Here is a 25,849-nt window from a genome sequence, read left to right as displayed (position 1 = left end):
TGTGAATATTATGTGATATATTAATCTCTTAACGCGTTTGATATTATGTGATAGATGTCTACATCTAGAACAAGTCCCATTGACTCACCTAATAATAATGAAGAGTCAAATGTAAATTGGAATGATTCGTGGACTGATTTACAAGTTCCCGAAGAGGAACCGGAAGAAGAGTCGGAACCAGAAGAAGAATCGGAACCGGAAGAAGAATCGGAACCGGATGAAGAAATAGAACCGGTGGGGGAAATAATAAAACGGTTAAGTAAAAGAAAATCCTCAACCAACCGACCAAGGTTAATTATGGTCAATGGTGTTTCCGCTAAGGAAGCAAAATATTGGGAGGATTACCAATTCTCCGATGAATCGGATTCTGACGAGAATTCCGATGATGTTATAGAAATTACCCCAACTGAATTTAAAAAGGCAAAAGAAAATAATAAGGGAAAGGGCATAAAAATAGAGAAATCTAATTCCAACCCCGATGAACTTTATATGTATCGTCAACCCCCGAAGTCCTTAAGTTGTAACAATGACCCGGGAACCTCTAAACCACCAGGTTTTTCTAAACCAATGTGGAAAATTACGGCTCGTATTAGGGGAACATCATATATCCCTAGAAACTTGACAAAACGAACCAAAACCGAAGAAGAAGAAACAAGCGAGTCGGAATAAGATAGTTGTATTCGTGTGGTGTAATATATGTAATATAGTGTGCTTATGCTTTATGATATATGTAAAAATTACTTGTATTAATAAGTATTTTTTTTTTATGAATCTAACTCTTGTCTATTTTACAGTATAAAAACACAAAATGGATAGACAACCCAATATTTTAAGAGATCTACCCGGAGACATGATTGATGAAATCTTGTCTAGAGTCGGTCAGAATTCTTCGGCACAACTATTTAAGGCGAGATCAGTTTGTAAGACATTCGAAGAACGTTCCAAGAATGCCTTGGTTTATAAAAGGCTTTCGTTCGAAAGATGGGGGATATCACATTGGGAAATCCATAAGTTACGATGTGTTTACTTTGACGCATATATTGCGAGGAACCCAAATACTATTTTACACAATGGGTTAAGAAATTATTTTGACTCAATATATCCGAATATTGGACTTCGTGATTTAGAAAAAGCGGCTAACAAGCAACATAAAGAAGCATGTTATGCTTACGGATTAGTAATGTTCGCTTCTCACCAAAGTGAGAACAAGAACATCGGGCTACAACTATTAAACAAAACGTTCCCACAAGTGACGGAGTCGGTAATTGGGGTAAGAAATGAGGTTTTTAGATTGTTACGGGACTGTTGGACATTACGTATGTGACGACCCGGGAATTTCCGACCAAATTTAAACTTTATCTTTATATTAATCCGACACGATAAGCAAAGTTTGTTAAGTTAAATCTTGAAAATTTTAAAACTGTATTCATACATTCATTTAACCTCGACCAAATTCCAATGATTCACGAACCATTAAACGAACATAATTGATTATATATGAATACATGTATATATTATAACTTGATAACATTAGCGAGGTATTAAGTATAAATACTTTACAATATAGTATTTGGTTCTATATGTTTGTTGAAGAAATTTCATAGTAATAAATTGATGTAGTTTTCAACTGTACTAAAACCCTTTTCCATATAACATGACTTGTCTATCTAAACTGCCTTTGAATAAATAAACGTAAGTTGAAATATTGGTTGTAACATGTATTTAAAAGTATTCATTAAATATATATGTTTTCAAATTAAGTATACGGTAGTAACACCCGCCTAGTGACGCATTTGATATATAAAAAAAAAAAACGATTAGTACTTGTATCCATTTAAATTCTTAAAAAGAAAAATGTTACGCGCTAAACTATTTTCCTAAATAAAATAAAAATAAACTTTGAAAAATAAATAGTTTTGAAAAACTAAATGTTATATTAGATGAAAGATTTTGGATACAAATTTATATTCCTAAAAATGTATCTATATATTTTAACCTCGTCATAAAACGTCTCAATTTAAAATAAAATATTTTGGTAAACAACGAGTCACTGATTTATAGAAGCAAATGACCACGACACTCAAATTTTATAAGATATATTTTCATAAAGTATTTTTTTTATAAATAAATCAAATTATTATTAAAGGTACACGTCGCGTAACGTAAAAGGCTAGTTTTCTAAACGTACGAGAGTGCGCTCGAAAAATCGAAAGTGGTACATGAGTCATGAGACCACATCCGTGTCATTTTTATAAAAATTATATTTTTACTACGCACGTAAATATAATATAATATTTAATTAATTCTAAAGATTAAATATATTATATATTAATTAATATATAAACTAATCTATATTACGTACCATATGTGTAATATGTGTAAAGAACTAGTGTCGGCAAAATTCTTGTGAGTGCATATGAGCTGTAATGGTCGCATGGGGTATGATTGGGGGAGAGGTCTTATAAAACGCACGGGTTCCATTTTCATTCATATTCTATCTCTCTCTCTCTCTCGTAGTATATGTATGTTTATATTATTATTATTATTATTATTATTATTATTATTATTATTATTATTATTATTATTATTATTATTATTATTATTATTATTATTATTATTATTATTATTATTATTATTATTATTATTATTATTATTGTTATTATTAATATTAAGATTATTAATTTTATTATTTTTAGTATTAAGTATTAATAAGCGATATTATTAGTAGTATTACATAAAATACTACGACGAGGCCATGAACGAGTAATTTCAAAACTGGGTTCGAGTAGGATAGGGCTAAAGAAATTATGGGTTATAGCTATGGAGGTGATGGGTATGGTTCATGGGTATGCTCATGAGGTCAATTTAGTGTTTATCATCTCCGTTGCATCTACGTACCTTTCCTGCAATATTGAACCTCAATATTGATACGTGAGTAGTCGTAAATTAATTTTTACATATCAATAGTGTATCCTTGACTAGTGCTTGAGAATATAGGATTATGCATTCTTATATTTTTGATATTGCCCTTAAATAGGTTATGTCGAATCTCGAATTAATTACACATGCGATTGAGATAAGGTATAAGATATGCATGTCCTTGGAAAACTAGCGAAAAATTAAGAACTTTTCCTTTAGATGTCGAATGGTTTTGATGAACGGATTAGGAGTTATAGTAAATTGAATTTTTTGTAAAAATGATTATTATTATCGTCGTTCTAGTTTTATCAAATTATTATTATTATTATTTGTATTATTATTATTATCAATAAAAAGTATTATCATTAAAAAATTGTTATTTTTATTACTATCGTTAAAGTTATTATTATTAAAACAGTTATCATAATATTTATTATTATTAGTATTATTATAATTAAACTAATATTAGTAACACTTAATTATTATAATTTACTATTATTATCACTAAAATGAACGCGACATAAAAGACGATTTAAAAGCTGCTAACAAATCAATTAGGAAATAATAAGTATGAGTATCATGATGAAATTTAAAATATTATAAGAAAATGATTTAGATAAAATTATCGTTGTTCATTATTTTTATCACTATTATTATTAAAAATATTAATTTTTACAAAAGTTATTATTTTTAATAGGAATATCATTGTTAATATAAATTTCACTAATATCGTGAATTAGAATTATCATTTCTCATAATATCATTTTGGTAAATACAAAAATTAATATTTTTAATAATAGGATAATAATAATTATTATTACAAAATACTACAACTTTTACCTACTAATATTATCAATGTTATTTTATCAAATAAATATGTAATACAAATAATATAATTACTTTAATAAAACCTATCATAATATCTTTACTAAACGAACTTTATAAGATATGTCAAAGTATATTTTTATATAAAATTTTATTATATTATTACTCTAATAAATCTTTTAAAAATATTTAAAAATATAAAACGACGATATTTAAAATATATAATAATCATTTATAAATTTTGGAAATTATTTTTGAGTCAAATTGACTTTTGTAAACCTTTGCATATTAGTCTCGAGCATTAGGATTGTGGTACACTATGACTTGACTTAAATTATTAGACAAATATTGACCAACATATAAAAATACATAATTAATATAGGTTCGTGAATTCGAGGCCAACCTTACAATTGTCCAATGATGTTATATGTATTTTTACTACGAAATACAGTATGGTGAGTTTCATTTGCCTTTTTACCCTTTATATTTTTGGGCTGAGAATACATGCGCAATTTTTATAAATGTTTTACGAAATAGACACAAGTAATCGAAACTACATTATATGGTTGAATTATCGAAATCGAATATGCCCTTTTTTATTAAGTCTGGTAATCTAAGAATTAGGGAACAGACACCCTAATTGACGCGAATCCTAAAGATAGATCTATCGGGCCCAACAAGCCCCATCCAAAGTACCAGATGCTTTAGTACTTCGAAATTTATATCATGTCCGAAGGAGGATCCCGGAATGATGGGGATATTCTAATATGCATATTGTTAAGGTCGGTTACCAGGTGTTCTATCCATATGAATGATATTTTTGTCTCTATCCATGGGACGTATGTTTATGAGAAATGGAAATATGAAATCTTGTGGTCTATTAAAATTATGAAATGATTATTTATGTTAAACTAATGAACTCACCAACCTTTTGGTTGACACTTTAAAGCATGTTTATTCTCAGGTATGAAAGAAATCTTCCGCTGTGCATTTGCTCATATTAGAGATATTACTTGGAGTTATTTATGACATATTTCAAAAGACGTTGCATTCGAGTCGTTGAGGTCATCAAGATTATTATTAAGTCAATTATAGTTGGATGTATTATGAAATGGTATGCAGGTCGTCAACTTTCAATGAAATGAAAGTTTGTCTTTCAAAACGAATGCAATGTTTGTAAAATGTATCATATAGAGGTCAAGTACCTCGTGATGTAACCAACTATTGTGAATCGTTTATAATCGATGTAGACTTCGTCCGGATGGATTAGGACGGGTCTATACAGTTGGTATCAGAGCGGTGGTCTTAGCGAACCAGGTCTGCATTAGTGTGTATAACCGATAAGTCATTAGGATGCATTAGTGAGTCTGGACTTCGACCGTGTCTGCATGTCAAAAATTTTGCCTATCGTTTTTGTCGGAAATCATCAGTTTATCATCCTTAAGATATTACCTGCTTATCATTCTTAGTCTAGACACATCTTACTGCAATGATTGCATGAATAGTGTATAGACAAAATTTATATCTTAGCATATATACTAATCCATATCTTAGCGTATCTATCACTGTAGACTTTATCTGACACGTTTCCTAAATTTTCTCCGTAATTCACGGGATCTTTGGAAGTATGTATAGATATTCTATATATAATTAGAATATCATTCGATATTCGAAAATCATTTCATATCAAAACCCTTTAACTGATCGTGAGAGATGGATCCTACACCTAGCTTGGATTCCATTAGTTCCGGAAGCGATTTCGAGATGTATATTGAAGCAGACTCCGAAGTCAATGAACCAGAAGTGCCTCAACCATTTAGTTATTTTTCTTTCTGGAGGAGATGGGGGTGGGTCCGAGACTTACTCACTCGATGGAGAAATGAAGAAGGCGAGTCCTACCGCGAACCAAACTTACCTCCTAACATCGGAGAAAACGATGTACTCACCGGTGAACCTATGCGCAACACTGTATTCACCCTTCTTGCTAAAGTTTTTCACCTCGAAGGTCGCATTACTGTAATCTCAGAAAAATATTCAACCTCTACTTCCGAATACCAATAGAAGGGGAATATTAGAAGAAGTTAGGGAACTTCGAATTGATAATCAAGATCTATCGAATCAGATGAGTGGATGGATAGAAATGATAGAGGGTAGGATAGAAAACCTGACAAGAATGGTGCGTGATCTACAAGCTATACTTACTACACCAACATCATCAGCATCAACAACACTTGTAGCACCGACAGCAACAGTACCACCATCAGCAGCACCAGCAGCATAACCAGTACCAACCACAACAACATCATCACACTTCTCAACCTCGCAGTCTATACCCCTAGCATAATCATCGTTCTACGAATCGTTCTACATAAACTATCTTCGTCCTTCATGGCGATTATATAATCTCTAATGTTTTAGAGATTATGTACCTTAGTTCTAGCCGTAAATCTGATGAGTTTAATATCACATTGACTCATTAAATTCATGATTACGACTGAAGAAAATATATATGTATATATGTTTTCATAAAGATGGTAATTAAAAGTTTTATAGTACAAACTGTTAATGGTGAAAATATTTTAACGGGTAGGTAATACCCGAGGAATATTTAGATTTCACATTAATAAGTTACATTGTACGTTCTTCGTATCTGATTCAACAGTCTTTTACTATCCTACTTACATCCATCGATATACAAATCCGTTCACCACAGAATAACCATATTCATCCAATTTCATATTGAGATTTCGATTTATCAGAATCCAACAAGTGGCATAATGAAGAAAACATTTGACAAAATAAAATTTGTTAGAAACAAACAAATTAACTATGAAAATTTTTGTTAAGAATCCACGTTAACTCTTCCTAGCTAATTGTTCATAGCTAACTGATTACATTTTATTTATCGCAATTTACATTCTCGCAATTTTATTTAAATTTCTGTTATTTATTTTACGCATTTTAAATATCGGGACATGTATACAATGTTTTGACATATCATATCGACCCATCTATATATATTATTTGGAATAACCATAGACACTCTATATGCAGTAATGATCGAGTTCTCTATACAGGGTTGAGGTTGATTCTATAATAATATATATAAGTTTGAGTTGTGATCGAGTCTGAGACAGGTACACGGGTCACGATACGAATTAATTAATTCGTATATTATATATAAAACTGTATATGAATTATTGGACTGTCAACTGTGGGCTATCGACTGTGGACTAATATGATTGGACAATTAAAATGAATTAAAATATTGATTATAACATATGAAACTAAACAATTCTTCAAGTTTGCCACTTGATTTCATCTCAAATCTCATTGTATCTTGACAATTATAATCCGCGTTCAAACCTTTCATGATTCTTGAAAACACCTCAATCAAGAGGATGAATCAACCACACTTCATCTACGGGAGAAAAGATTGATGCATATAGTTATGCACCTGAAAACACTCGGAATCTGAGTAAACGCTTAAAATGTATCTGTGCTAGCTCTTTTGGCGTTGTTATTACCGAAAATAACTTTGCTATTCATTTTTCAAAATAGCAAATTTTGTCACAGCTCCAGCAAGTCAACTTCGACTTTTCGTTCGAAACAACCTTATTATCACCTTAATCTATATGCATGCTCTTTTATTGTTACCAGAGAATCTTTTATATTCTACCATATTACCAGCTGACATACCAGTAATCTCGTTGCTCCTTGGTTTAAATACCTACGATAAATCACTACTTTTATCTATTGAAGTCTCATCATATTCTCATCCGCATCTGGTAACGAGAATTGCCATACCAATTACCGGGAATCAGCAAATCTGTATTGTGAGCCACACAACGTTTCCACATCAACAGTTATATGTAAACATATAACATTTATCTCTTAGAATTATGATCTTTCATCTGAAATCCTGAAAAGCACCCGGTCTACAAATCAAATACTCTGAATGTTGAAAAAGCTGAATGAAGCAACAGAAACTGTAGACAACCGTAAACGACCTTAATCGTCAGAAGTTGATGATAAAGAATTGTAGGTTGGCAAAACTCAGAAAAAAAAGTTTGAAACTGAAAAACTGATTGAGCAAACTATGAAGGGAGCCGTGGACAAATCACAAAGAATAAGTTTGACTTCAAAGAATCTAAATGATTCAGTACCTGCTGAAGTCATTAACGAATACCTTGCTTTTGACTCCAAACTCTTGCGGATAAATTTTCTTCATCATCCTTCGATATTAGAAATTCCAAGATATCATCGTATCTTTCATTATAAATATCCTCCATATTTCTGAAAATATTTTCATAACTATTATTATCTGAAATCATTTATCTATTCGTACTATCAGTGTTACATCATATAGAAACTGTTAGTTTCTATATTCTATAAACTTTCGAGTTTAAAATATGAATGTTATTGAAGTAATGTTGGGAACTGATGCACGAGTTAGTATAATATAATGACACTTGATCAACGTGATTATATTACAGTAAGTCGTGCTGAGTTTCTAAATGGAATGTGATGATTCACAGATCATAACGTCATCATGTGCCATGTTACACGACTCTTACGTTCTGTCTAATCTATAAACATATCAAGAACATATTTTTTCTTGATAGTCCTATCTTTCCTTGAATTCTGGTAATTCGACAAGTCAAATTGTGTTATTACTATTTCTTTCGTAGAACATTAACAATGTTCATTCTGAAACTTATATCTGCGAATTCTGGACCATTACAAGAGATGCCTAATCGCAAGAAGAAGAAACGAAAGGACAAAGCTCTGAAATAGAAATTTGAGTATAAATCGCAGCAAATATGGGGAGAGTATTAACTGGGGATAACAATGATTATAGAAAACAGAAGTAAGGACTTCGAAATATAAAGGAGAAAATAAATCTGATAACCACACATAAATTACAAACCGTGTATATCAATGTTTATCGCAACATAAAGACACGGAAGAATTAAACACACTATAATTTCGAGGGCGAAGTAGAAGAACACAGATTCCTCAGGTGGAAGTTGGAAAAGGAGAATGATTGTTGAGATAGTAAGGATAAGGACAAAAATCAGAACTGGATTAAGCATTTTCACAGCCTTTTGAGTTTGGGAATTTAGTATAGGAGTGGTAAAGACAATGGAACGGAAGAAGTTCATTTATAGTGAGAATACCAGACAAAGTAATCGAGACAAATGATCGCATTTAATTATAGAGATCTTAATTTCCATAAACCCCGAAGAATCAGATCTTATAGATTTCCAAGATTTTCTTTAAATCCCTTGAATTCCGGAATTCAACCATGATAACGTCAAAAGTTAAGGCAAAACTTTAGTTCTCAATTCATTCCTTTTGGGGTAGCTTCACTCGTACTCTTCAAGTATCGAATTGTTTTATCTATATTACTCAATAGTGATAAAACTCTATATACCAACTCATAATCATCATAAAAACATTTCATTTGATTAGCCATAACGACCACGATCAAATTTCGGGACGAAATTTCTTTAACGGGTAGGTACTGTGACGACCCGGGAATTTCCGACCAAATTTAAACTTTATCTTTATATTAATCCGACACGATAAGCAAAGTTTGTTAAGTTAAATCTTGAAAATTTTAAAACTGTATTCATACATTCATTTAACCTCGACCAAATTCCAATGATTCACGAACCATTAAACGAACATAATTGATTATATATGAATACATGTATATATTATAACTTGATAACATTAGCGAGGTATTAAGTATAAATACTTTACAATATAGTATTTGGTTCTATATGTTTGTTGAAGAAATTTCATAGTAATAAATTGATGTAGTTTTCAACTGTACTAAAACCCTTTTCCATATAACATGACTTGTCTATCTAAACTGCCTTTGAATAAATAAACGTAAGTTGAAATATTGGTTGTAACATGTATTTAAAAGTATTCATTAAATATATATGTTTTCAAATTAAGTATACGGTAGTAACACCCGCCTAGTGACGCATTTGATATATAAAAAAAAAAAACGATTAGTACTTGTATCCATTTAAATTCTTAAAAAGAAAAATGTTACGCGCTAAACTATTTTCCTAAATAAAATAAAAATAAACTTTGAAAAATAAATAGTTTTGAAAAACTAAATGTTATATTAGATGAAAGATTTTGGATACAAATTTATATTCCTAAAAATGTATCTATATATTTTAACCTCGTCATAAAACGTCTCAATTTAAAATAAATTATTTTGGTAAACAACGAGTCACTGATTTATAGAAGCAAATGACCACGACACTCAAATTTTATAAGATATATTTTCATAAAGTATTTTTTTTATAAATAAATCAAATTATTATTAAAGGTACACGTCGCGTAACGTAAAAGGCTAGTTTTCTAAACGTACGAGAGTGCGCTCGAAAAATCGAAAGTGGTACATGAGTCATGAGACCACATCCGTGTCATTTTTATAAAAATTATATTTTTACTACGCACGTAAATATAATATAATATTTAATTAATTCTAAAGATTAAATATATTATATATTAATTAATATATAAACTAATCTATATTACGTACCATATGTGTAATATGTGTAAAGAACTAGTGTCGGCAAAATTCTTGTGAGTGCATATGAGCTGTAATGGTCGCATGGGGTATGATTGGGGGAGAGGTCTTATAAAACGCACGGGTTCCATTTTCATTCATATTCTATCTCTCTCTCTCTCGTAGTATATGTATGTTTATATTATTATTATTATTATTATTATTATTATTATTATTATTATTATTATTATTATTATTATTATTATTATTATTATTGTTATTATTAATATTAAGATTATTAATTTTATTAATTTTAGTATTAAGTATTAATAAGCGATATTATTAGTAGTATTACATAAAATACTACGACGAGGCCATGAACGAGTAATTTCAAAACTGGGTTCGAGTAGGATAGGGCTAAAGAAATTATGGGTTATAGCTATGGAGGTGATGGGTATGGTTCATGGGTATGCTCATGAGGTCAATTTAGTGTTTATCATCTCCGTTGCATCTACGTACCTTTCCTGCAATATTGAACCTCAATATTGATACGTGAGTACTCGTAAATTAATTTTTACATATCAATAGTGTATCCTTGACTAGTGCTTGAGAATATAGGATTATGCATTCTTATATTTTTGATATTGCCCTTAGATAGGTTATGTCGAATCTCGAATTAATTACACATGCGATTGAGATAAGGTATAAGATATGCATGTCCTTGGAAAACTAGCGAAAAATTAAGAACTTTTCCTTTAAATGTCGAATGGTTTCGATGAACGGATTAGGAGTTATAGTCAATTGAATTTTTTGTAAAAATGATTATTATTATCGTCGTTCTAGTTTTATCAAATTATTATTATTATTATTTGTATTATTATTATTATCAATAAAAAGTATTATCATTAAAAAAATGTTATTTTTATTACTATCGTTAAAATGAAATGAACTTATGATAATTTATTTTCAATAATAATTAAACTTACATATGTTGAATAATTATTGAATAATTTATTATTATTTAGAAAACATACTTCCACTTTGAGTTTAACCATAATTTTTGGATATAGTTTTATGTTCATAATAAAAATCATTTTCTCAGAATAACAACTTTTAAATCAAAGTTTATCATAGTTTTTAATTAACTAACCCAAAACAGCCCGCGGTGTTACTACGACGGCGTAAATCCGGTTTTACGGTGTTTTTCGTGTTTCCAGGTTTTAAATCATTAAGTTAGCATATCATATAGATATAGAACATATGTTTAGTTGATTTTAAAAGTCAAGTTAGAAGGATTAACTTTTGTTTGCGAACAAGTTTAGAATTAACTAAACTATGTTCTAGTGATTACAAGTTTAAACCTTCGAATAAGATAGCTTTATATGTATGAATTGAATGATGTTATGAACATCATTACTACCTTAAGTTCCTTGGATAAACCTACTGGAAAAGTGAAAAATGGATCTAGCTTCAACGGATCCTTGGATGGCTCGAAGTTCTTGAAGCAGAATCATGACACGAAAACAAGTTCAAGTAAGATCATCACTTGAAATAAGATTGTTATAGTTATAGAAATTGAACCAAAGTTTGAATATGATTATTACCTTGTATTAGAATGATAACCTACTGTAAGAAACAAAGATTTCTTGAGGTTGGATGATCACCTTACAAGATTGGAAGTGAGCTAGCAAACTTGAAAGTATTCTTGATTTTATGTAACTAGAACTTGTAGAATATATGAAGAACACTTAGAACTTGAAGATAGAACTTGAGAGAGATCAATTAGATGAAGAAAATTGAAGAATGAAAGTGTTTGTAGGTGTTTTTGGTCGTTGGTGTATGGATTAGATATAAAGGATATGTAATTTTGTTTTCATGTAAATAAGTCATGAATGATTACTCATATTTTTGTAATTTTATGAGATATTTCTTGCTAGTTGCCAAATGATGGTTCCCACATGTGTTAGGTAACTCACATGGGCTGCTAAGAGCTGATCATTGGAGTGTATATACCAATAGTACATACATCTAAAAGCTGTGTATTGTACGAGTACGAATACGGGTGCATACGAGTAGAATTGTTGATGAAACTGAACGAGGATGTAATTGTAAGCATTTTTGTTAAGTAGAAGTATTTTGATAAGTGTATTAAAGTCTTTCAAAAGTGTATAAATACATATTAAAACACTACATGTATATACATTTTAACTGAGTCGTTAAGTCATCGTTAGTCGTTACATGTAAGTGTTGTTTTGAAACCTTTAGGTTAACGATCTTGTTAAATGTTGTTAACCCAATGTTTATAATATCAAATGAGATTTTAAATTATTATATTATCATGATATTATCATGTATGAATATCTCTTAATATGATATATATACATTAAATGTCTTTACAATGATAATCGTTACATATATGTCTCGTTTAAAAATCATTAAGTTAGTAGTCTTGTTTTTACATATGTAGTTCATTGTTAATATACTTAATGATATGTTTACTTATCATAGTATCATGTTAACTATATATATATATATCCATATATATGTCATCATATAGTTTTTACAAGTTTTAACGTTCGTGAATCACCGGTCAACTTGGGTGGTCAATTGTCTATATGAAACATATTTTAATTAATCAAGTCTTAACAAGTTTGATTGCTTAACATGTTGGAAACATTTAATCATGTAAATATCAATCTCAATTAATATATATAAACATGGAAAAGTTCGGGTCACTACAGTACCTACCCGTTAAATAAATTTCGTCCCGAAATTTTAAGCTGTTGAAGGTGTTGATGAATCTTCTGGAAATAGATGCGGGTATTTCTTCTTCATCTGATCTTCACACTCCTAGGTGAACTCGGGTCCTCTACGAGCATTCCATCGAACCTTAACAATTGGTATCTTGTTTTGCTTAAGTCTTTTAACCTCACGATCCATTATTTCGACGGGTTCTTCGATGAATTGAAGTTTTTCGTTGATTTGGATTTCATTTAACGGAATAGTGAGATCTTCTTTAGCAAAACATTTCTTCAAATTCGAGACGTGGAAAGTGTTATGTACAGCCGCGAGTTGTTGAGGTAACTCAAGTCGGTAAGCTACTGGTCCGACACGATCAATAATCTTGAATGGTCCAATATACCTTGGATTTAATTTCCCTCGTTTACCAAATCGAACAACGCCTTTCCAAGGTGCAACTTTAAGCATGACCATCTCTCCAATTTCAAATTCTATATCTTTTCTTTTAATGTCAGTGTAGCTCTTTTGTCGACTTTGGGCGGTTTTCAACCGTTGTTGAATTTGGATGATCTTCTCGGTAGTTTCTTGTATAATCTCCGGACCCGTAATCTGTCTATCCCCCACTTCACTCCAACAAATCGGAAACCTGCACTTTCTACCATAAAGTGCTTCAAACGGCGCCATCTCAATGCTTGAATGGTAGCTGTTGTTGTAGGAAAATTCTGCTAACGGTAGATGTCGATCCCAACTGTTTCCGAAATCAATAACACATGCTCGTAGCATGTCTTCAAGCGTTTGTATCGTCCTTTCGCTCTGCCCATCAGTTTGTGGATGATAGGCAGTACTCATGTCTAGACGAGTTCCTAATGCTTGCTGTAATGTCTGCCAGAATCTTGAAATAAATCTGCCATCCCTATCAGAGATAATAGAGATTGATATTCCATGTCTGGAGATGACTTCCTTCAAATACAGTCGTGCTAACTTCTCCATCTTGTCATCTTCTCTTATTGGTAGGAAGTGTGCTGATTTGGTGAGACGATCAACTATTACCCAAATAGTATCAAAACCACTTGCAGTCCTTGGCAATTTAGTGATGAAATCCATGGTAATGTTTTCCCATTTCCATTCCGGGATTTTGGGTTGTTGAAGTAGACCTGATGGTTTCTGATGCTCAACTTTGACCTTAGAACACGTCAAACATTCTCCTACATATTTAGCAACATCGGCTTTCATACCCGGCCACCAAAAATGTTTCTTGAGATCCTTGTACATCTTCCCCGTTCCAGGATGTATTGAGTATCTGGTTTTATGAGCTTCTCTAAGTACCATTTCTCTCATATCTCCAAATTTTGGTACCCAAATCCTTTCAGCCCTATACCGGGTTCCGTCTTCCCGAATATTAAGATGCTTCTTCGATCCTTTGGGTATTTCATCCTTTAAATTTCCCTCTTTTAAAACTCCTTGTTGCGCCTGCTTTATTTGAGTAGTAAGGTTATTATGAATCATTATATTCATAGATTTTACTCGAATGGGTTCTCTGTCCTTCCTGCTCAAGGCATCGGCTACCACATTTGCCTTCCCCGGGTGGTAACGAATCTCAAAGTCGTAATCATTCAATAATTCAATCCACCTACGCTGCCTCATATTCAGTTGTTTCTGATTAAATATGTGTTGAAGACTTTTGTGGTCGGTATATATAATACTTTTGACCCCATATAAGTAGTGCCTCCAAGTCTTTAATGCAAAAACAACCGCTCCTAATTCCAAATCATGCGTCGTATAATTTTGTTCGTGAATCTTCAATTGTCTAGATGCATAAGCAATCACCTTCGTTCGTTGCATTAATACACAACTGAGACCTTGCTTTGATGCGTCACAATAAATCACAAAATCATCATTCCCTTCAGGCAATGACAATATAGGTGCCGTAGTTAGCTTTTTCTTCAATAACTGAAACGATTTCTCTTGTTCATCATTCCATTCAAATTTCTTCCCTTTATGCGTTAATGCAGTCAAGGGTTTTGCTATTCTGGAAAAGTCTTGGATGAACCTTCTGTAGTAACCAGCTAGTCCTAAAAACTGGCGTATGTGTTTCGGAGTTTTCGGGGTTTCCCACTTTTCAACAGTTTCTATCTTTGCCGGATCCACCTTAATACCTTCTTTGTTCACTATGTGACCGAGGAATTGAACTTCTTCCAACCAAAATGCACACTTTGAAAATTTAGCGTATAATTCTTCCTTCCTCAATACTTCTAACACCTTTCTCAAATGTTCACCGTGTTCTTGGTCATTCTTTGAGTAAATAAGTATGTCATCAATGAAAACAATGGCAAACTTGTCACGGTATGGTCCACACACTCGGTTCATAAGGTCCATGAACACAGCTGGTGCATTAGTTAAACCAAATGGCATGACCATAAACTCGTAATGACCGTAACGTGTTCTGAAAGCAGTCTTTGGAATATCATCTTCTTTCACCCGCATTTGATGATACCCGGAACGTAAGTCAATCTTTGAATAAACAGACGAGCCTTGTAGTTGATCAAATAAGTCGTCGATTCTCGGTAGTGGGTAGCGGTTCTTGATGGTAAGTTTGTTCAACTCTCGGTAGTCGATACACAACCTGAATGTACCATCTTTCTTCTTGACAAACAAAACAGGAGCTCCCCACGGTGATGTGCTTGGTCGAATGAAACCACGCTCTAAAAGTTCTTGTAATTGGCTTTGCAGTTCTTTCATCTCGCTGGGTGCGAGTCTGTAAGGAGCACGAGCTATTGGTGCAGCTCCTGGTACAAGATCTATTTGAAATTCAACGGATCGATGTGGGGGTAATCCCGGTAATTCTTTCGGAAATACATCGGGAAATTCTTTTGCGACGGGAACATCATTGATGCTCTTTTCTTCAGTTTGTACTTTCTCGACGTGTGCTAGAACAGCATAGCAACCTTTTCTTATTAGTTTTTGTGCCTTCAAATTACTAATAAGATGTAGCTTCGTGTTGCCCTTTTCTCCGTACACCATTAAGGGTTTTCCTTTTTCTCGTATAATGCGAATTGCATTTTTGTAACAAACGATCTCTGCTTTCACTTCTTTCAACCAGTCCATACCGATTATCACATCAAAACTCCCTAACTCTACTGGTATCAAATCAATCTTAAATGTTTCGCTAACCAGTTTAATTTCTCGATTCCGACATATATTATCTGCTGAAATTAATTTACCATTTGCTAATTCGAGTAAAAATTTACTATCCAAAGGCGTCAATGGACAACTTAATTTAGCACAAAAATCTCTACTCATATAGCTTCTATCCGCACCCGAATCAAATAAAACGTAAGCAGATTTATTGTCAATAAGAAACGTACCCGTAACAAGCTCCGGGTCTTCCTGTGCCTCTGCCGCATTAATATTGAAAACTCTTCCGCGGCCTTGTCCATTCGTGTTCTCCTGGTTCGGGCAATTTCTAATAATGTGGCCCGGTTTTCCACATTTATAACAAACTACATTGGCATAACTTGCTCCGACACTACTTGCTCCGCCATTACTCGTTCCGACACCATTTGTTCCTTTCGTTCTATTAACCCCTGGTCCGTAGACCTCACACTTCGCCGCGCTATGACCATTTCTTTTACACTTGTTGCAAAATTTGGTGCAGAACCCCGAGTGATACTTTTCACACCTTTGGCATAGCTGCTTCTGATTGTTGTTGTTGTTGCGGTTATTATTGTTGTTGGGATGATTGTTGTAGTTGCTGTTGTTGTTGTTGTTGTTGTTGTTGTTGTTGGGCCGTTTGTTGTAGTTACGATTGATGTTGCGATTGTTGGGATAATTGTTGCGATTATTGTTGTAATTACTGTTGTTGTATTGGTGATTCTTATCACCGTTTTCCTCCCACTTTCTTTTGACTTGCTTCACATTGGCCTCTTCAGCAGTCTGTTCTTTAATTCTTTCTTCAATCTGGTTCACTAGTTTGTGAGCCATTCTACATGCTTGTTGTATGGAGGCGGGCTCGTGTGAACTTATATCTTCTTGGATTCTTTCCGGTAATCCTTTCACAAACGCGTCGATCTTCTCTTCCTCATCTTCGAATGCTCCCGGACACAATAGGCACAATTCTGTGAATCGTCTTTCGTACGTGGTAATATTAAATCCTTGGGTTCGTAACCCTCTAAGTTCTGTCTTGAGCTTATTGACCTCAGTTCTGGGACGGTACTTCTCGTTCATTAAGTGCTTGAATGCTGACCACGGTAGTGCGTACGCATCGTCTTGTCCCACTTGCTCTAGATAGGTATTCCACCATGTTAACACAGAACCTGTGAAGGTATGCGTAGCGTACTTCACTTTGCCCTCTTCAGTACACTTACTTATGGCAAACACCGATTCGACCTTCTCGGTCCACCGTTTCAATCCGATCGGTCCTTCGGTTCCATCAAATTCCAAAGGTTTGCAGGCAGTGAATTCTTTGTAGGTGCATCCTACACGATTTCCTATACTGCTAGATCCAAGGTTATTGTTGGTATGTAGCGCAGCCTGTACTGCGGCTATGTTTGAAGCTAGAAAAGTACGGAATTCCTCTTCATTCATATTCACGGTGTGTCGAGTAGTCGGTGCCATTTCCTTCAAAATAGTCAAATGGAACAAGTTAATCATACAGAATATTAAGAGTAGTTAATAGTATTTCGTAGCATAATATGAACTCATTTATAAAAGCTTTTTCTTCATATTAGCGTTTTATAAGTTTAAATTCGGGTAGTACCTACCCGTTAAGTTCATACTTAGTAGCTAATATACAATTCAACTACTACAATTCTATATGAAAAACTGATTATAATAATATTTCGCGTTCAAACTTTTATACAATATTTTACAAACTTACAATACCGCTTATTTTACATAAAGCATGAAATATAGCACACAATAACTTTGATACAAGATAGTTGTGAAGATAATTCTAGCTAGTACACAAGTCGTTCAGCAAAGGCAATAAAGACACGTAATTCATACGTCCAGAAACAAGACATGCATTCTGGTTTTACTAGGACTACTTCCCATCCTTGGTCTTGTGGAACATAACCGTTATGGCCGTTGATAAGACAGCGTGTTGTAACGTCGTCAAAGGGACGAGGGTTACGTAATGTCCAACAGTCCCGTAACAATCTAAAAACCTCATTTCTTACCCCAATTACCGACTCCGTCACTTGTGGGAACGTTTTGTTTAATAGTTGTAGGCCGATGTTCTTGTTCTCACTTTGGTGAGAAGCGAACATTACTAATCCGTAAGCATAACATGCTTCTTTATGTTGCATGTTAGCCGCTTTTTCTAAATCACGAAGTCCAATATTCGGATATATTGAGTCAAAATAATTTCTTAACCCATTGCGTAAAATAGCATTTGGGTTCCCCGGAATATATGCGTCAAAGTAAACACATCGTAACTTATGGATTTCCCAATGTGATATCCCCCATCTTTCGAACGAAAGCCTTTTATAAACCAAGGCATTCTTGGAACGTTCTTCGAATGTCTTACAAACTGATCTCGCCTTAAATAGTTGTGCCGAAAAATTCTGACCGACTCTAGACAAGATTTCATCAATCATTTCTCCGGGTAGGTCTCTTAAAATATTGGGTTGTCTATCCATTTTGTGTTTTTATACTGTAAAATAGACAAGAGTTAGATTCATAAAAAAAAATACTTATTAATACAAGCAATTTTTACATATATCATAAAGCATAAGTACACTATATTACATATATTACACCACACGAATACAACTATCTTATTCCGACTTGCTTGTTTCTTCTTCTTCGGTTTTGGTTCGTTTTGCCAAGTTTCTAGGGATATATGATGTTCCCCTAATACGAGCCGTCGTTATCCACATTGGTTTAGAAAAACCTGGTGGTTTAGAGGTTCCCGGGTCATTATTACAACTTAAGGACTTCGGGGGTTGACGATACATATAAAGTTCATCGGGGTTGGAATTAGATTTCTCTATTTTTATGCCCTTTCCCTTATTATTTTCTTTTGCCTTTTTAAATTCAGTTGGGGTAATTTCTATAACATCATCGGAATTATCGTCGGAATCCGATTCATCGGAGAATTGGTAATCCTCCCAATATTTTGCTTCCTTGGCGGAAACACCATTGACCATAATTAACCTTGGTTGGTTGGTTGAGGATTTTCTATTACTTAACCGTTTTATTATTTCCCCCACCGGTTCTATTTCTTCATCCGGTTCCGATTCTTCTTCCGGTTCCGATTCTTCTTCTGGTTCCGACTCTTCTTCCGGTTCCTCTTCGGGAACTTGTGAATCAGTCCACGAATCATTCTAATTTACATTTGACTCTTCATTATTATTAGGTGAGTCATTGGGACTTGTTCTAGAGGTAGACATCTATCACATAATATCAAACGCGTTAAGAGATTAATATATCACATAATATTCACATGTTAAAAATATATAGTTTCCAACAAAATTTGTTAAGCAATCATTTTTCAAGTAAACACGGTCGAAGTCCAGACTCACTAATGCATCCTAACAAACTCGATAAGACACACTAATGCAAAATTCTGGTTCTCTAAGACCAACACTCTGATACCAACTGAAATGTCCCGTTCTTATTGATTAAAAACGTTCCATATTAATTGATTTCGTTGCGAGGTTTTGACCTCTATATGAGACGTTTTTCAAAGACTGCATTCATTTTTAAAACAAACCATAACCTTTATTTCATAAATAAAGGTTTAAAAAGCTTTACGTAGATTATCAAATAATGATAATCTAAAATATCCTGTTTACACACGACCATTACATAATGGTTTACAATACAAATATGTTACATCGAAATCAGTTTCTTGAATGCAATTTTTACACAATATCATACAAACATGGACTCCAAATCTTGTCCTTATTTTAGTATGCAACAGCGGAAGCTCTTAATATTCACCTGAGAATAAACATGCTTTAAACGTCAACAAAAATGTTGGTGAGTTATAGGTTTAACCTATATATATCAAATCGTAACAATAGACCACAAGATTTCATATTTCAATATACATCCCATACATAGAGATAAAAATCATTCATATGGTGAACACCTGGTAACCGACATTAACAAGATGCATATATAAGAATATCCCCATCATTCCGGGACACCCTTCGGATATGATATAAATTTCGAAGTACTAAAGCATCCGGTACTTTGGATGGGGTTTGTTAGGCCCAATAGATCTATCTTTAGGATTCACGTCAATTAGGGTGTCTGTTCCCTAATTCTTAGATTACCAGACTTAATAAAAAGGGGCATATTCGATTTCGATAATTCAACCATAGAATGTAGTTTCACGTACTTGTGTCTATTTTGTAAATCATTTATAAAACCTGCATGTATTCTCATCCCAAAAATATTAGATTTTAAAAGTGGGACTATAACTCACTTTCACAGATTTTTACTTCGTCGGGAAGTAAGACTTGGCCACTGGTTGATTCACGAACCTATAACAATATATACATATATATCAAAGTATGTTCAAAATATATTTACAACACTTTTACTATATTTTGATGTTTTAAGTTTATTAAGTCAGCTGTCCTCGTTAGTAACCTACAACTAGTTGTCCACAGTTAGATGTACAGAAATAAATCGATAAATATTATCTTGAATCAATCCACGACCCAGTGTATACGTATCTCAGTATTGATCACAACTTAAACTATATATATTTTGGAATCAACCTCAACCCTGTATAGCTAACTCCAACATTCACATATAGAGTGTCTATGGTTGTTCCGAAATATATATGGATGTGTCGACATGATAGGTTGAAACATTGTATACGTGTCTATGGTATCTCAAGATTACATAATATACAATACAAGTTGATTAAGTTATGGTTGGAATAGATTTGTTACCAATTTTCACGTAGCTAAAATGAGAAAAATCATCCAATCTTGTTTTACCCATAACTTCTTCATTTTAAATCCGTTTTGAGTGAATCAAATTGCTATGGTTTCATATTGAACTCTATTTTATGAATCTAAACAGAAAAAGTATAGGTTTATAGTCAGAAAAATATGTTACAAGTCGTTTTTGTAAAGGTAGTCATTTCAGTCGAAAGAGTGACCCGAACTTTTCCATGTTTATATATATTAATTGAGATTGATATTTACATGATTAAATCTTTCCAACATGTTAAGCAATCAAACTTGTTAAGACTTGATTAATTGAAATATGTTTCATATAGACAATTGACCACCCAAGTTGACCGGTGATTCACGAACGTTAAAACTTGTAAAAACTATATGATGACATATATATGGATATATATATAGTTAACATGATACTATGATAAGTAAACATATCATTAAGTATATTAACAATGAACTACATATGTAAAAACAAGACTACTAACTTAATGATTTTTAAACGAGACATATATGTAACGATTATCGTTGTAAAGACATTTAATGTATATATATCATATTAAGAGATATTCATACATGATAATTTCATGATAATATAATAATTTAAAACCTCATTTGATATTATAAACATTGGGTTAACAACATTTAACAAGATCGTTAACCTAAAGGTTTCAAAACAACACTTACATGTAACGACTAACGATGACTTAACGACCCAGTTAAAATGTATATACATGTAGTGTTTTAATATGTATTTATACACTTTTTAAAGACTTCAATACACTTATCAAAATACTTCTACTTAACAAAAATGCTTACAATTACATCCTCATTCAGTTTCATCAATAATTCTACTCGTATGCACCTGTATTCGTACTCGTACAATACACAGCTTTTAGATGTATGTACTATTGGTATATACACTCCAATGATCAGCTCTTAGCAGCCCATGTGAGTCACCTAACACATGTGGGAACCATCATTTGGCAACTAGCATGAAATATCTCATAAAATTACAAAAATATGAGTAATCATTCATGACTTATTTACATGAAAACAAAATTACATATCCTTTATATCTAATCCATACACCAACGACCAAAAACACCTACAAACACTTTCATTCTTCAATTTTCTTCATCTAATTGATCTCTCTCAAGTTCTATCTTCAAGTTCTAAGTGTTCTTCATAAATTCCAAAAGTTCTAGTTTCATAAAATCAAGAATACTTTCAAGTTTGCTAGCTCACTTCCAATCTTGTAAGGTGATCATCCAACCTCAAGAAATCTTTGTTTCTTACAGTAGGTTATCATTCTAATACAAGGTAATAATCATATTCAAACTTTGGTTCAATTTCTATAACTATAACAATCTTATTTCAAGTGATGATCTTACTTGAACTTGTTTTCGTGTCATGATTCTACTTCAAGAACTTCGAGCCATCCAAGGATCCATTGAAGCTAGATCCATTTTTCTCTTTTCCAGTAGGTTTATCCAAGGAACTTAAGGTAGTAATGATGTTCATAACATCATTCGATTCATACATATAAAGCTATCTTATTCGAAGGTTTAAACTTGTAATCACTAGAACATAGTTTAGTTAATTCTAAACTTGTTCGCAAACAAAAGTTAATCCTTCTAACTTGACTTTTAAAATCAACTAAACATATGTTCTATATCTATATGATATGCTAACTTAATGATTTAAAACCTGGAAACACGAAAAACACCGTAAAACCGGATTTACGCCGTCGTAGTAACACCGCGGGCTGTTTTGGGTTAGTTAATTAAAAACTATGATAAACTTTGATTTAAAAGTTGTTATTCTGAGAAAATGATTTTTATTATGAACATGAAACTATATCCAAAAATTATGGTTAAACTCAAAGTGGAAGTATGTTTTCTAAAATGGTCATCTAGACGTCGTTCTTTCGACTGAAATGACTACCTTTACAAAAACGACTTGTAACTTATTTTTCCGACTATAAACCTATAATTTTTCTGTTTAGATTCATAAAATAGAGTTCAATATGAAACCATAGCAATTTGATTCACTCAAAACGGATTTAAAATGAAGAAGTTATGGGTAAAACAAGATTGGATAATTTTTCTCATTTTAGCTACGTGAAAATTGGTAACAAATCTATTCCAACCATAACTTAATCAACTTGTATTGTATATTATGTAATCTTGAGATACCATAGACACGTATACAATGTTTCGACCTATCATGTCGACACATCCATATATATTTCGGAACAACCATAGACACTCTATATGTGAATGTTGGAGTTAGCTATACAGGGTTGAGGTTGATTCCAAAATATATATAGTTTGAGTTGTGATCAATACTGAGATACGTATACACTGGGTCGTGGATTGATTCAAGATAATATTTATCGATTTATTTCTGTACATCTAACTGTGGACAACTAGTTGTAGGTTACTAATGAGGACAGCTGACTTAATAAACTTAAAACATCAAAATATAGTAAAAGTGTTGTAAATATATTTTGAACATACTTTGATATATATGTATATATTGTTATAGGTTCGTGAATCAACCAGTGGCCAAGTCTTACTTCCCGACGAAGTAAAAATCTGTGAAAGTGAGTTATAGTCTCACTTTTAAAATCTAATATTTTTGGGATGAGAATACATGCAGGTTTTATAAATGATTTACAAAATAGACACAAGTACGTGAAACTACATTCTATGGTTGAATTATCGAAATCGAATATGCCCCTTTTTATTAAGTCTGGTAATCTAAGAATTAGGGAACAGACACCCTAATTGACGTGAATCCTAAAGATAGATCTATTGGGCCTAACAAACCCCATCCAAAGTACCGGATGCTTTAGTACTTCAAAATTTATATCATATCCGAAGGGTGTCCCGGAATGATGGGGATATTCTTATATATGCATCTTGTTAATGTCGGTTACCAGGTGTTCACCATATGAATGATTTTTATCTCTATGTATGGGATGTATATTGAAATATGAAATCTTGTGGTCTATTATTATGATTTGATATATATAGGTTAAACCTATAACTCACCAACATTTTTGTTGACGTTTAAAGCATGTTTATTCTCAGGTGAATATTAAGAGCTTCCGCTGTTGCATACTAAAATAAGGACAAGATTTGGAGTCCATGTTTGTATGATATTGTGTAAAAATTGCATTCAAGAAACTGATTTCGATGTAACATATTTGTATTGTAAACCATTATGTAATGGTCGTGTGTAAACAGGATATTTTAGATTATCATTATTTGATAATCTACGTAAAGCTTTTTAAACCTTTATTTATGAAATAAAGGTTATGGTTTGTTTTAAAAATGAATGCAGTCTTTGAAAAACGTCTCATATAGAGGTCAAAACCTCGCAACGAAATCAATTAATATGGAACGTTTTTAATCAATAAGAACAAGACATTTCAGTTGGTATCTGAGCGTTGGTCTTAGAGAACCAGAATTTTGCATTAGTGTGTCTTATCGAGTTTGTTAGGATGCATTAGTGAGTCTGGACTTCGACCGTGTTTACTTGAAAAATGATTGCTTAACAAATTTTGTTGGAAACTATATATTTTTAACATGTGAATATTATGTGATATATTAATCTCTTAACGCGTTTGATATTATGTGATAGATTTCTACCTCTAGAACAAGTCTCATTGACTCACCTAATAATAATGAAGAGTCAAATGTAAATTGGAACGATTCGTGGACTGATTCACAAGTTCCCGAAGAGGAACCAGAAGAAGAGTCGGAACCGGAAGAAGAATCGGAACCGGAAGAAGAATCGGAACCAGATGAAGAAATAGAACCGGCGGGGGAAATAATAAAACGGTTAAGTAAAAGAAAATCCTCAACCAACCGACCAAGGTTAATTATGGTCAATGGTGTTTCCGCCAAGGAAGCAAAATATTGGGAGGATTACCAATTCTCCGATGAATTGGATTCCGACGAGAATTCCGATGATGTTATAGAAATTACCCCAACTGAATTTAAATAGGCAAAAGAAAATAATAAGGGAATGGGCATAAAAATAGAGAAATCTAATTCCAACCCCGATGAACTTTATATGTATCGTCAACCCCCGAAGTCCTTAAGTTGTAACAATGACCCGGGAACCTCTAAACCACCAGGTTTTTCTAAACCAATGTGGAAAATTATGGCTCGTATTAGGGGAACATCATATATCCCTAGAAACTTGGCAAAACGAACCAAAACCGAAGAAGAAGAAACAAGCGAGTCGGAATAAGATAGTTGTATTCGTGTGGTGTAATATATGTAATATAGTGTGCTTATGCTTTATGATATATGTAAAAATTGCTTGTATTAAATAAGTATTTTTTTTATGAAGCTAACTCTTGTCTATTTTACAGTATAAAAACACAAAATGGATAGACAACCCAATATTTTAAGAGACCTACCCGGAGACATGATTGATGAAATCTTGTCTAGAGTCGGTCAGAATTCTTCGGCACAACTATTTAAGGCGAGATCAGTTTGTAAGACATTCGAAGAACGTTCCAAGAATGCCTTGATTTATAAAAGGCTTTCGTTCGAAAGATGGGGGATATCACATTGGGAAATCCATAAGTTACGATGTGTTTACTTTGACGCATATATTGCGGGGAACCCAAATGCTATTTTACGCAATGGGTTAAGAAATTATTTTGACTCAATATATCCGAATATTGGACTTCGTGATTTAGAAAAAGCGGCTAACATGCAACATAAAGAAGCATGTTATGCTTACGGATTAGTAATGTTCGCTTCTCACCAAAGTGAGAACAAGAACATCGGGCTACAACTATTAAACAAAACGTTCCCACAAGTGACGGAGTCGGTAATTGGGGTAAGAAATGAGGTTTTTAGATTGTTACGGGACTGTTGGA

Source organism: Rutidosis leptorrhynchoides, chromosome 2, assembly GCF_046630445.1.
Source record: "Rutidosis leptorrhynchoides isolate AG116_Rl617_1_P2 chromosome 2, CSIRO_AGI_Rlap_v1, whole genome shotgun sequence".
Lineage (NCBI taxonomy): Eukaryota > Viridiplantae > Streptophyta > Magnoliopsida > Asterales > Asteraceae > Rutidosis > Rutidosis leptorrhynchoides.
This window is presented reverse-complemented; position numbering follows the sequence as displayed.